This window comes from Cervus elaphus, chromosome 12 (assembly GCF_910594005.1).
Source record: "Cervus elaphus chromosome 12, mCerEla1.1, whole genome shotgun sequence".
Lineage (NCBI taxonomy): Eukaryota > Metazoa > Chordata > Mammalia > Artiodactyla > Cervidae > Cervus > Cervus elaphus.
Genome location: NC_057826.1, coordinates 86,603,825 through 86,616,140, shown reverse-complemented (window position 1 = coordinate 86,616,140; position 12,316 = coordinate 86,603,825). Strand labels below are relative to the sequence as shown.

The 12,316-nt window shown below is 46.8% G+C and overlaps 1 long non-coding RNA gene across 2 annotated transcripts in view; it reads left to right on the top strand.

Moving 5' to 3' along the window:
- The first annotated feature begins 2,219 nt into the window (after positions 1-2,219).
- Positions 2,220-12,316, top strand: part of LOC122704818 — a 117,896-nt gene continuing 107,799 nt past the window's right edge. Inside the window, exons 1-2 of one of the 2 annotated variants that reach the window (XR_006343946.1) lie at positions 2,220-2,541; positions 7,567-7,659. This is a non-coding gene — a long non-coding RNA (uncharacterized LOC122704818). Of the gene's footprint in view, positions 2,542-7,456; positions 7,660-12,316 lie in introns of both variants that reach the window. The other variant, XR_006343945.1, reaches the window with a different exon arrangement.

The following is a 12,316-nucleotide window of genomic DNA, read 5'->3' as shown; positions in this document are numbered from 1 at the left end:
CATTACAGGGGTGACAGGCTGTTTTCAGGCTGTCTTGTCTCTGCAGGAACTGGGCTGAGATGGAGCTGGCAGTTTGCAGGGATGAGAATGGGCTTGGTTGAGCCCATCAGGGGATTGGCTGGTGTGTGTCTGTCTATGTGTACATGTGTGTACCTGTCTGCAGGGAGTGTGGGGAAGGAAGTCCGTCGTGGGTGCAGAGCACCCCACGTCGTGGGGAAGTGCAGGGACAGGAGGGAGGTGCTCGGTTTATAAGGACACTCTGCGCCCAAGTCAGACCTTCTCCTGAGCTTTCTTCTGAGGATGGAGTAGACAAGTCCTCTGGGACAAACCCCTGGAGGAAGAGTGGCCTGTGGAGCAGAAGAGGGTATTGATTAGCATCAAGACATGACAGTCAAATATATCTTTGAATCCCAGCTCAGCATCTGCCAGCTGAGTGTTTCATACAGGTTACTGAATTTCTCAGAGCCATTTTTCATATACAAATGAGGATGACAATAGCACTTGCTTTATAGGGTCTTTAAGCATTAAATGAAATGTAATTAGGTGTAAATGCTTTGTGCAGTGCCTAGCAGAGCGAAAAGCCTCAAAAAACCATCTTCATGGGAGTTTGCTGGCTCAGATGTAAAGAATCTGCCTGCAATGCAAGAGAGCTGGGTTCGATCCCTGGGTTGGGAAGATTCCCCTGGAGATGCGAATGGCAACCCACTCCAGTATTCTTGTCTGGAGAATCCCGTGGACAGAGGGGCCTGGCGGGCTGCAGTCCATGCACCACAAAGAGTCAGACACGACTGAGCAACTAACACACACTAGTGTTTAGGATTCGGCTCTTTCACTGCCATGGCCCAGGTTCAATCCCCTGTCCTGGAACTGAGATCACGCAAACCTCCTGCCATGGTACAAAATGAAACAAAAACAAAATCACCAAACCACATCTGTCATCGATGCCATCATATCATGAAGGCTGAAGTCCACCTTGACCACTCAGAAGGGCCCTCTTGGCGAGGCACAGAGCCTCAGAGGAGAGATGCTCCCTAATGCTCTGACAAGGGCTTTCCATGATCTGAGAGCTTTGTCTGGGAGATGCCAAAATCCCTCCATGCTGTGGACTCTGCAGGAATCAGGCCTCTCTGTCTGTTGAGGCCAAAACTCTGCACCCCACAGCCCCAATCACCACCTGAAGGCAAGTTGCCTATGGGGTCAGGGGATTCTGAGGCTGCTGCTAACTCTGGCTAACAAAACCCAGGGTCTTTTATATTCTGAGTGTTGATGGTCACTTCTAAGGCCCACTTCATTTCTCTGAGCCCCTCCCTATCTTTTATTAATAAAAATGTGCAAACACACAGAAAAGTGGAAAGAATTATATTGCCCAGACCCTGTGCCCACCGCTGAGATTATCCTTGCTTTATCACATGTCCATCTCTCTTTTCCTCTCTCCACCCAGCAATTCAACTTACCTTTTGGGTGCATTTCAAAAGTAAGCTGAGAGCATCAGGTCACTTCATCCTTAAACCCTTCAGTAGGCATATCATTAACCATGTTATGATTCTTTTCTTTTTGAGGTAAAATTTGCTTGCAGTGAAATGCACAAATCTTAAATGCACTATTCTGTGAGTTTTGACAAATGCAGTCACGTGTAACCAAACCACTGTTAAGATACGGAACGTGAGTTTGTTTCTTTCTAACTCTGAGTCACGCTGCATCTTTCTGAGGACTTTGGGGGAAATTCCCATGGGTGTCAGAAGCAGGAATCCATGTCATCTTCTTTCCCTCTTACTTCTGGCTGCTTGGAAATTCTGATATTACGTTTGTGGCCTGCCTCCAGCATGTACAGAGGACATGAGCTATGCATTTCTGTGTCATCTTGCTCTCCCTTCTTCCCAATTTCCTTGTCTGTTATTTTTAAATCCTGCTGAGGTATATACAACTCTACAAGCTGGTTCTCAAATCCTTTTTTTGGAACGAGACTGAAGGATTTCTGCATAAATAATCATAGTGGAATTTTCAAGATATTTCAATGGTCTGTGGTGGCCAAATATGTGAAATTGAGGCTGTTCCAGTAAATCTGGAATGAATTGACACTCTATCCACAGAATATGAAACTGTGTGTAGAGTATGCATGTGTGCACACACACACACACACACACACACACACACACACACGAAGAATCCTTTTCTTGTCCAGACACTGGCATTGGCAGTGAAACCATCTAAACCAAAGGAGCCCCCTCACTGATGGCTTTGCCGCCCAGGAACCCTGCAGGGCAGAAGTTGGGGAGGGAATGGCAGTCTGAATAGCGGTCTTGGATGGCTGGAAGCTGGCACCTGTGAACAAGCAACAGTGATGGTGATGCATCCGGAACCAGGCTGCCCAGCCAACCAGCGCTTTCCCACCGGAGCTCTTTGCTCTGGGCTCCTCTGCCGGTGATTTCCCAGGTCCTGCCTTGCATTTTCTCCCTCATCTTCACATGTGGGGAGCCCCTGGCCAGCTACTGAAGACCCCCAGACAAGCCTTCAGCTTCCAGATCATGCAAGGCAGCATGGGTGAGAATATGGGATGGGGAGAGGGAGGGGAAGTCTCAGTAAAAGTGTGGGAGAAACCTCTTCAGTTTTTCTTTTCTCAGAACATTCTTTGGGTCTGTCTTCCAGACCATGCAAGACAGGGCCTTCCCAGTGGTCCAGTGGTTAAGACTCTGTGCTTCCGATGCAGGGGGCACAGTTCTATCCCTGGTGGGGGAAATTAGCATGCCGCGCGGTGTGGCCAAAAAAGGAAATTAAAAAAAATCCCTCCCCCTCACACAAAACAAAACAGGCAGACTTCATTTCATTTCTATTTAGGAGAATGATTAGAGTCTGACTCTTTACTAGCCTCTAATCTTGTCTGTTTTTATCTAGCATTGACTACTATTTAAGGAATGAAGGTTTTCTTGGCTGTGTTTTGTTTTCCCTCCTCCTTGCACAGAAGGTGTGAGAATAAGCTCGAGGGTTTGTCCAAGGGCAGGGAGCAGACCTGAGGCGGGGGCTGGGGTCCTGGGGTCCTGGTCTGACAGGCACTAGAAAGAAAGTGGAAGAATGTGAAGTCGCTCAGTTGTGTCCGACTCTTTGCGACCCCATGGACTGTAACCTACCAGGATCCTCAGTCCATGGGATTTTCCAGGCAAGAATACTGGAGTGGGTTGCCATTTCCTTCTCCAGGGGATCTTTCCGACCCAGGGATCGAACCTGGGTCTTCCGCATTGTAGGCAGACGCTTTACCGTCTGAGCCACCAGAAGTCCCAACACAGAGCACGTCGCCTGGGTTGAGGCGCCATCTTGGAAGAGGGGAGCCTGGGTCCTTCTACACAGGTGGTCTCACTGAACCATGCTGGCGACTCCCTCCTAAGGAGGAAGTACCCACGAGTACCAGGGATGAGAGCAGAAGCTTTCTGAAACAGCCAGGGATCCAAAATGTCAAAGATAGTGAAAGATTCTAAGGTTTATATAAAAATATATCCGTGCATGCTAAGTCACTTCAGTCATGTCCAACTCTTCAATCCCACGGACTGTAGCCCACCAGGCTCCTCTGTTCGTGGGATTCTGGGGGCAAGAATATTGGAGTGGGTTGCCACGCCTCCTCCAGAGGATCTTCCAGACCCAGGGATCCAAGCCCTTGTCTCTTGTCTCCTCCATTGACAGGCAGATTCTTTACCACTAGCGCCACCTGGGAAGCCCTTGTAAACATATATGTGTGTTAGTAGCTGAGTTGTGTCTGACTTTTTGTGATCCCAGGGACTGTAGCCGACCAGGCTCATAGGTTCACAGAATTCTTCAGGCAAGAATACTGGAGTGAGTTGCCATTCCCTTCTCCAGAGGATCTTTCCAACCCATAGATCGAACCTGGGTCTCCTGCTTTGCAGGTAGATTCTTTACTATCTGAGCCACCAGGAAGTGCTATAAGCATATATATAAACATATGTAATCTATATAGTACATAAATATATATTTATTTAAATATACATGTGTTTTTTAAGTTTGCAAAATCATACAGAAAACACATGAATATATTCACATTTCAAAGAAATGGCAACCATCTCTGAAGTATGTGGAGTAAAAAAGGGTAAAGTCCGTTTCCTTGTCCCTTGCTCCCACCATCCCTCTCCTAGGTGGCCACTTCTGACAACTGGCCACTGTCACTCCCTGCATTTCCTCCCTCTTTTCATGCAAATTGGGGATATAAAAGTTGCTTTCTTTGATGTTCTACATTAGTGGAGCTAGACTGGTAAGTGTTTGGCAACTTTTTAAAAAAAATTTTTAAATGTATATTGGAGGCCTTTCTGGATCAGTGCACCCAGCACTGCCTCATTCATTTTAATGCCTTCCCAGCACTCCATTGTATGGGTGTTCCATGATTGATCTTACCAGTTCCCTGTGGATGGACACTTTTTTTCTTTCCAATGCTTTGCTCTCACAAAGAATGCTGCAATGAATATTCCTGTTCATGTAATTTCATACCCGTGTGTGTATATCTATTCCTAAGCATGGAATTGCTGAGTCAATTGTGCTTTCAATAGATGTTGCCAAGTTGTCTTTCTTTAGAGGTAACCTCATTCTTTTTAACTGAAGTATACTCAACACCAACATTTAACTAACATAACCAGTCAGAGATGAGATAGATGAAACTGGCTCAGTATGTGGGACCCAACCCTGCCTTCTGCTCATGGTTGGGGAAGGACTTGACTCCTGTTGGGAGCTCAGTGGCAAGAGGGGTGGGTGTATTTGCTCTAGTTAATCCCTGAAGAAACCATCACTGGTCCACAACTTTACAGTTTACAAAGTAGATGTCTGTGCATAATCTATCTCACTCCTATTAAATGAGGAAGAGCCACATTACTCATTTGCATCCCATTCTATAGATGAGAAAACTGAGGCTTGTAAGAATCACTCTCAAATGACTGGTAAAACCAGGGTCTAAGACTCCAACTCCAGTGTTTTTCCACTGTGTCAACAGCCTTCCCCTTTTCCCCTGGGTCACTTCCTCTGTCTCCCCAATCCATACCACCCCCTATATACCAAATCCTCCCCAAACATTGCTGCTCTAAGAATCACCCCCCCCAAAAAAAAAGAATCACCCCCAACCCCAATTCCTAGGGCTTTGATAAACCCAGGAATATGCAGTGAGATTAGAAGTGATTCAGATTGGCCTGGAACACACCCATGAGGCTATCCCTGTGGGAGAATTTATAGCATCTTACTGCTCAGTTCAGTTCAGTTCAGTCGCTCTGTTGAGTCCAACTATTTGCTTCCTCATGGACTGCAGCATGCCAGGCTTCCCCGTCCATCACCAACTCCCAGAGCTTACTTAAACTCATGTCTATCGAATCGGTGATGACATCCAACTGTCTCATCCTCTGTCGTCCCCTTCTCCTCCTGCTTTCAATCTTTCCCAGCATCAGGGTCTTTTCAAATGAGTCAGTTCTTCACATCAGGTGGCCAAAGTATTGGAGTTTCAGTGTCAGTATCAGTCCTTCCAATGAATAGTCAGGACTGATTTCCTTTAGGATGGACTGGTTGGATCTCTTTGCAGTCCAAGGGACTCTCAAGAGTCCTCTCCAACACCACAGTTCAAAAGCATCAATTCTTCGGCACTCAGCTTTCTTTCTTTTTTTTTTTTTTCAGCTTTCTTTATAGTCCAACTCTCACATCCATACATGACTACTGGAAAAACCATATCTTTGGCTAGACAGACCTTTGTCGGCAAAGTAGTATCTCTGCTTTTTAATATCCTGTCTAGGTTGTTTGTCTTCCAAGAAGCAAGTGTCTTTTAATTTCATAGCTGCAGTCACCATGGCTGGAGCCCCCAAAAATAAAGTCTCTCACTGTTTCTGTTGTTTCCCCATCTATTTGCCATGAAGTGATGGGACTGGATGCCATGATCTTAGATTTCCGAATGTTGAGTTTTAAGTCAACTCTTACTATTCAGACAGGCTCAAGGACAGATGTGAGGCCTGGACTCCTTTCTACCCACCCCCTCAGCCCCCAGGCCAGAAAATCCGTTACTTAAGTTTTGGTTCAGTTCAGTTCAGTAGCTCAGTTGTGTCAGAGTCTTTGCAACCCCATGGACTGCAGCATACCAGAGCTTCCCAACTCCCAGAACTCAAACTCATGTCCATAGAATCGGCAATGCCATCCTACCATCTCATCCTCTGTCATCCCCTTCCCCTCCTGCCCTCAATCTTTCCCAGCATCAGGGTCTTTTCAAATAAGTCAGTTCTTTGCATCAGGTGGCCAAATATTGGCGTTTCAGCGTCAGCATCAGTCCTTTCAATGAATATTCAGGGCTGATTTCCTTCAGGATGGACTGGTTGGATCTCCTTGCAGTCCAAGGGACTCTCAAGAGTCTTCTCTAACACCACAGTTCAAAAGATCAATTCTTCGGAGCTCATCTTTCTTTGTAGTCCAACTCTCACATCCATACATGACTACTGGAAAAACCATAGCTTTGACTAGACAGATCTTTGTAGGCAAAGTAATGTCTCTGCTTTTTAATATGCTGTTTAGGTTGGTCATAGCTTTCTTTCCAAGGAGCAAGCGGCTACTCCATGGTGTCGCAAAGAGTTGGACGCAACTGAGGAATTAACACTAACTAAGCAGGTACTAACGGTACCTGGTTTCAGGACCTACAGAAGCTCAGGTTCTTGAAGTCTGATTGCAGAAAGAATTCAGTGAGAGACAAAGTGATAGGTAAGAAGTGGATTTGTTCAGATTCAGCGAGAAGCACACTGCCCAGACAGGCGGCGGGCCATCATAGAGGGTGACTGAGGCCACAAAATGTGGTACAGTTAGTTTTTATAAGCTGGGTAATTTCATATGCTAATGGGTGGGAGTTCAGTTCAGTTCAGTCACTCAGTCGCATCCAACTCTTTGCGACCCCATGGATTGCAACACACCAGGCTTCCCTGTCCATCACCAACTCCCAGAGCTTACTCAAACTCATGTCCATTGAGTTAATGGTGCCACCCAACCATCTCATCCTCTGTTGTCTGGGTTTTGGCTGGGTTTAAGTCCCAGTCACGTGGGTTTGAGTCCCAAGCAGGGTTTTGGCTGGGTTTGAGTCCTAAGCATGTGGGTTCAAGTCCTAAGCAGAGTTTTGGCTGGGTTTGAGGCCCAGCACATGAGCTCAAGTCCCAGTCCCAGTCCCAATCTGAGGTAAACGGTTTTAGCATCCCTATACAACTGCCCACTCTACATGAGACCCAACATAAAACCACTCAGGGCTTTTTTTCAGGCCTTCATTTCCTTGTGCAGGCTCATGTCACATAGAAATCTAACTCTACGGGCATGCTTTTCTCCTGTTATTGTCAGTTTAATTTTCAGACTCATTCAGGGACCCTCAGAGGGTCAGGAGAATTCTTCCTTTCCCTACAGTTACTGGGTATTCTCAGGATGCTTGTGTAATCTTTTCCCCTCGAACCTGGTCTAGACCTAGACTCACTTGTATGGAAGAGAATAAGGCGGAAGTGAGGAGAGGTCACTCCCAAGGTCAAGTCACAGGAGGACCGAGTGCCTTCCGGGTCACTCACTTGCCCTCAGGAAAGCCAGCGCCATGCTGTGAGCTACGCTGTGGAGGAGCCACAAGATGAGGACCTGATGAGCCAGCAAAGACCTGAGATTGTCAACAGCCAGGTGAGTGAACTTGGAAGTGGATCCTCTCGGCAGTCAAGCTTTGGGATGACTGCAGCCCCAGCCCACTCCGAGATCGCAGCCTCCTGAGAGACCCTGACCCAGAGGCACCCAGCCAAGTTGTACCTGGATCCTGAACCACAGAAACTCTGAGATAACAAATTCTCATTAGTTAAGCCACCAAGTTTGTGAGGGTAACTTGCTACTCAGACAAAGGTAGCTAATGCATTTTCTACAGTCTCCAGTTTTCTATTGCTGGATGTCTGGGCTATGCTTAACTGCTCATTAATATAAAATCCACTTTAGTGAATATCTTCCTAACCAATAAATCTTTTCTGAATTTAAGATCACTTTCTTTTTTTTTTTTTTTTAAGATCACTTTCTAAGAGTGATCCCAGCAGGGAGATGATTGAAGCCATGATTCAAATATGTCTGATTTTTCATGTGTGTTAGTTGCTCAGTCATGTCTGATTCTTTGCAACCCCATGGACTGTAGCCCACCAGACTCTTCAGTCTATGGAATTCTCTAGGCAAGAGTACTGGAATGGGTAGCCATTCCTTTCTCCAGGGGATCTTCCTGATGCAGAGATTGAACCCAGGTCTCCTGCACTGAGGCAGATTCTTTACCTTTTGAGCCACCAAGTACCCCCAGATTGCTGTCCTTTAAGGAAGCGAGTAATCCAGTTGGGCCACCAGGAGCATTCAGGTCACCATTCTCACACACCCTTGGCCACATCTTTCTTGGTCTCCTTGATCATCTATAGCCACCAGGTAATCATAATACTTTCCCCACCTAATTCTCAGCATTATTGTCTGACTTGAAATCAAAATTATGCAAATAAAAAGTGTCCTGGAGCACATACAGTGCTCTGATGGCTGAGAGAGTTTAGGGTTTTTCTTAGAATCTCAGGATTTCTCAGAGTTCAGCCCCTCTGCATTTCATAGAAGAGGAAGCAGGGGCTTGGAATGGCCCAGGGCTGTGCTGGGGGTCACACGGTAATTCATGGCAGGGCAGGGCCAGGACAACCCGGGTGCTTGGCCTCCCTGTGTGGACATCTCCTGACCTATTCAGTCTCCCAGCTTGCCTGACCCAAACATTCAGACAGAACCACAGGGCTCTCTTTCAACCTCTGAGGACTCAGAAAATCCTCATATTTTAAGGAAAGCTGGGCCCCAATCCTCCCTCCCTTTGTTAACCTGGCCACCAAATGAACAACCTCATCTTCACCCCATGTGGCTCTGCTCAGCTCAGTCCTTCCACATCTCAGGGAAAGGGGCGCTCAGCTCCCACCTCCTCCTCACTCCAAGACCCCTCTCTTAGGCCATGAACCCCGGCCTGGGCTGCTTCCACCCCCTTGTCATTGTAGCCAAGAAAACAGGAAGTGTCTGAGTCACCCACTGTCCCCTGGGCTTTGGCTGTCTGGACCCGAGTTCTGGAGTCAGGGGAGGACAAGGAGGGAGCATGTCGGTCTTATAGAAGCCAAGCCTGTCTGTGGAGCCCACATGTCCAGCACTTCCTTGCAGCTTGTGAGACCCTAAAGAGCCTGTGGTCCAAGAACCATCCCAGTTCTTGGGAAGAAAGAAAGAGTGTTCCCTTAAGATGTAGAATTTTTGTGTTGGTTCTACTTCCAACCAGTTATGGGCCATGGACTTGTCCAGTGATTCTCAAACTTGGTTATATCTTAGAATCACCTGGGTTCTACCCAGAGAGATTCAGACTTAATTTTTTTTAAAACTCAGGTCTTCCATAATGGTTCAGTGGCTAAGATTCTGCACTCCCAATGCAGGGGGTCTGGATTCAACCCCTGGTCAGGGAACTAGATTGCACAGTCTGCAACTAAAGGTCCCGAGAGCTGCAACTAAGACCTGGCACAGCTAAATAAATATTTTTAAATAAACAAATAAATAAAAGCTCCCCAGGTGACTTCTAGGCACATCCAGGCTTGATAATCATTGGGATATCTTATTTACCTCCTTAAGCCTCAATCTCCCACCTGTCAAATGGGGCTAAATGTGCCTACTTTCCCCAGCCGCTGAGCAATATGCTCTCCTAGGTGTGTGCAAGCACACGGAATACAAAACGCTAGTGGAACATGTCTTCATATGTCCACCCATGCGAGAGCTTGGGAAGTGAAGTACCTTCAAGTTTCCTTGCCTTGGAACCCAGGTCAAGTTGAGAGTGTCAGGACCTTGACAAATGTGCTCAAGAGCCTTAGCAAGCCTGTCCCCTGTCCCTCAGTGGTCATCCTCCCGAGTGCCCAGCACTGAGCAGAGGATATGCAGGGCGAAAACAGCAGTCAACTCAGCCCCAGCCCCCAAAGAGCTCTTGGTCCAGTGGGGAGAAAGGCAGGAACACAACCACCCAAAATACAAGGCAGGGGGATACAAAGGGTTCTAAGAGAGGAAGATGAGAAAGGAGAAAAAGCTGTGTTCTAGCTGGAGGGGGTAGGGAAGGCTTCCTGAACGAAAGGGCACAGCAAGCATCCATCCTACTTGGGTGTGGGATCCCCGATGGAGGAAACTGCAGGAACAAAGGTTTAAAGAGAGGAAGGAAAGTGTAATCAAGACTTCCTAGGGTCACCTAGGGTGTGAGTTGTGAATGGAGGGGATGGGATAAACAGAAGGCCAACGTGCAGCTCTCTTCTAGCCCTTCTTCTGTGAAGATACACGTACACACTGCATGATTCCATTGATTAAAAATAGCAAGTACTTTTGTTTGACAGTGTGATCCGATCATGTTGTGTTGTTGTTCAGGTGCTAAGTTCAGGCTTTGCAACCCCATAGAATGCAGTCCTTCCCTGTCCTTCACCATCTCCTGAAGTTGGCTCAAGTTCATGTCCATTGAGTCAGTGATGCCAACCAACCCTCTCATCCTCTGCCGTCCCCTTCTCCTCCTGCCTTCAATCTTTCCCAGCATCAGGGTCTTTTCCAGTGAGTCAGTTCTTCGCATCAGGTGGCCAAAGTACTGGAGCTTCAGCTTCAGCATCAGTCCTTCCAATGAATATTCAGGACTGATTTCCTTTAGGATTGACTGGATTGATCTTGTTGTCCCAGGGACTCTCAAGAGTGTTCTCTAGCACCAGAGTTCGAAAATATTAGTTCTTCAGCACTCAGCCTATTTTTTTTTTCCCCCCAAGCACTCAGCCTTTTTTATGATCCAGCTCACACATCCATACATGACTACTGGAAAAACCATAGCCGGACCTTTGTTGGCAAATTAATGTCTCTGCTTTTCAATATGCTGTGTAGGTTGGTCATCACTTTCCTTCCAAGGAGCGGCATCTCTTAATTCCATGGCTGCAGTCACCGTGTCTCAGCATCTACTGCTTCATCTGATCCTTGGTTGTGTTGTCTTGTCATCTTTCATGTCTAGTTTTCTTCGATAGTAGGATGGATGTTTGAAAGGTAACCTTTAGAAATTACTTGAGGGAATTGCCTGGCGGTCCATTGGTTAGGACTCTGCATTCTCATTGCCAAGGGCCCAGATTCAATCCCTATTCGGGGTACTAAAATCCCACAAGCCTCTAGGTAGGGCCAAAAAAAAAAAAAAATTACTTGAGGCCTAAAATGATGTCATCGTCTTTCAATTAGGATTTTAGTTAGCTTCTGCCGGGCATCTAGGGTATCCCATGATCACCTTAGTCCAGTTTCAAGGCTGAAGACCTCATGGCTTACCCAGATATCAAAGCCAGCCTGTGGAATTTGTGGAGACCAATTTGTTTCTGGTTCACTCTTACACTTTTCTTCTCCTTCTTCTTTTTGATCGTGCCATGTGGCTTGTGGAATCTGAGTTCTCCAACCAGGGATTGAACCTGGACCTTTAGCCCACTGGACAGCCAGGGAATTTCCACCATTACTCCTTTTTAAAAAAAAACTAGTTACTGTTTATCAAATTTTGAATCAACTAATCTTTGATATTGGTTTTTAAAATTTTTAATTTATTTTTAGTTTTGGCTGAGCTGGGTCTTCCTTTCTGCGTGGGCTTTTCTCTCGCTTCGGCGGGTGGGGGCTACTCTTCCGTCGCGGTGCTTGGGCTTCTCATTGTGGTGGCTTCTCCAGTTGCGGAGCACGGGCTCTAGCGCCCACGGGCCTCAGCAGTTGCAGCATGTGGGCTCAGTAGCTGTGACTTCTGGGCTCTAGAGCACAGGCTCAATCATCGTGTGCTTGGACTTAGTTGTTCTGCAGCATGTCAGATCTTCCCGATCAGGGATTAACCCAAGTCTCCTGCATTGGCAGGCGGATTCTTTACCACTGAGTCACGGGGGAAGCCCGTCTACCCTCACTCAATTTAAATTGAAGTGTTTTAATTTCCCAGTCCCAGTTCTCTGCCCTAAGTTCTGTTCCCTGACTCCCACCTCAAGGCTCTCAGAGATTCCGTGCAGCTTCTCAGCTTTCTCCCTGATCGGACAACTCTACCATGGCAGGAGGGCCTCCTGACTCTGGGCTCTCTAGCTGGGCAATTTCTTTTTTTTTAATTAATTAATTTATTTTTTATTTTAATTGGAGGCTAATTACAATATTGTGGTGGTTTTTGCCATACATTCACATGAATCAGCCATGGGTGTACATGTGTCCCCCATTCTGAATCCCCCTCCCACCTCCCTCCCCATCCCATCCCTCTGGGTCATCCCAGTGCACCAGCCCTGAGCACCCTGCCTCA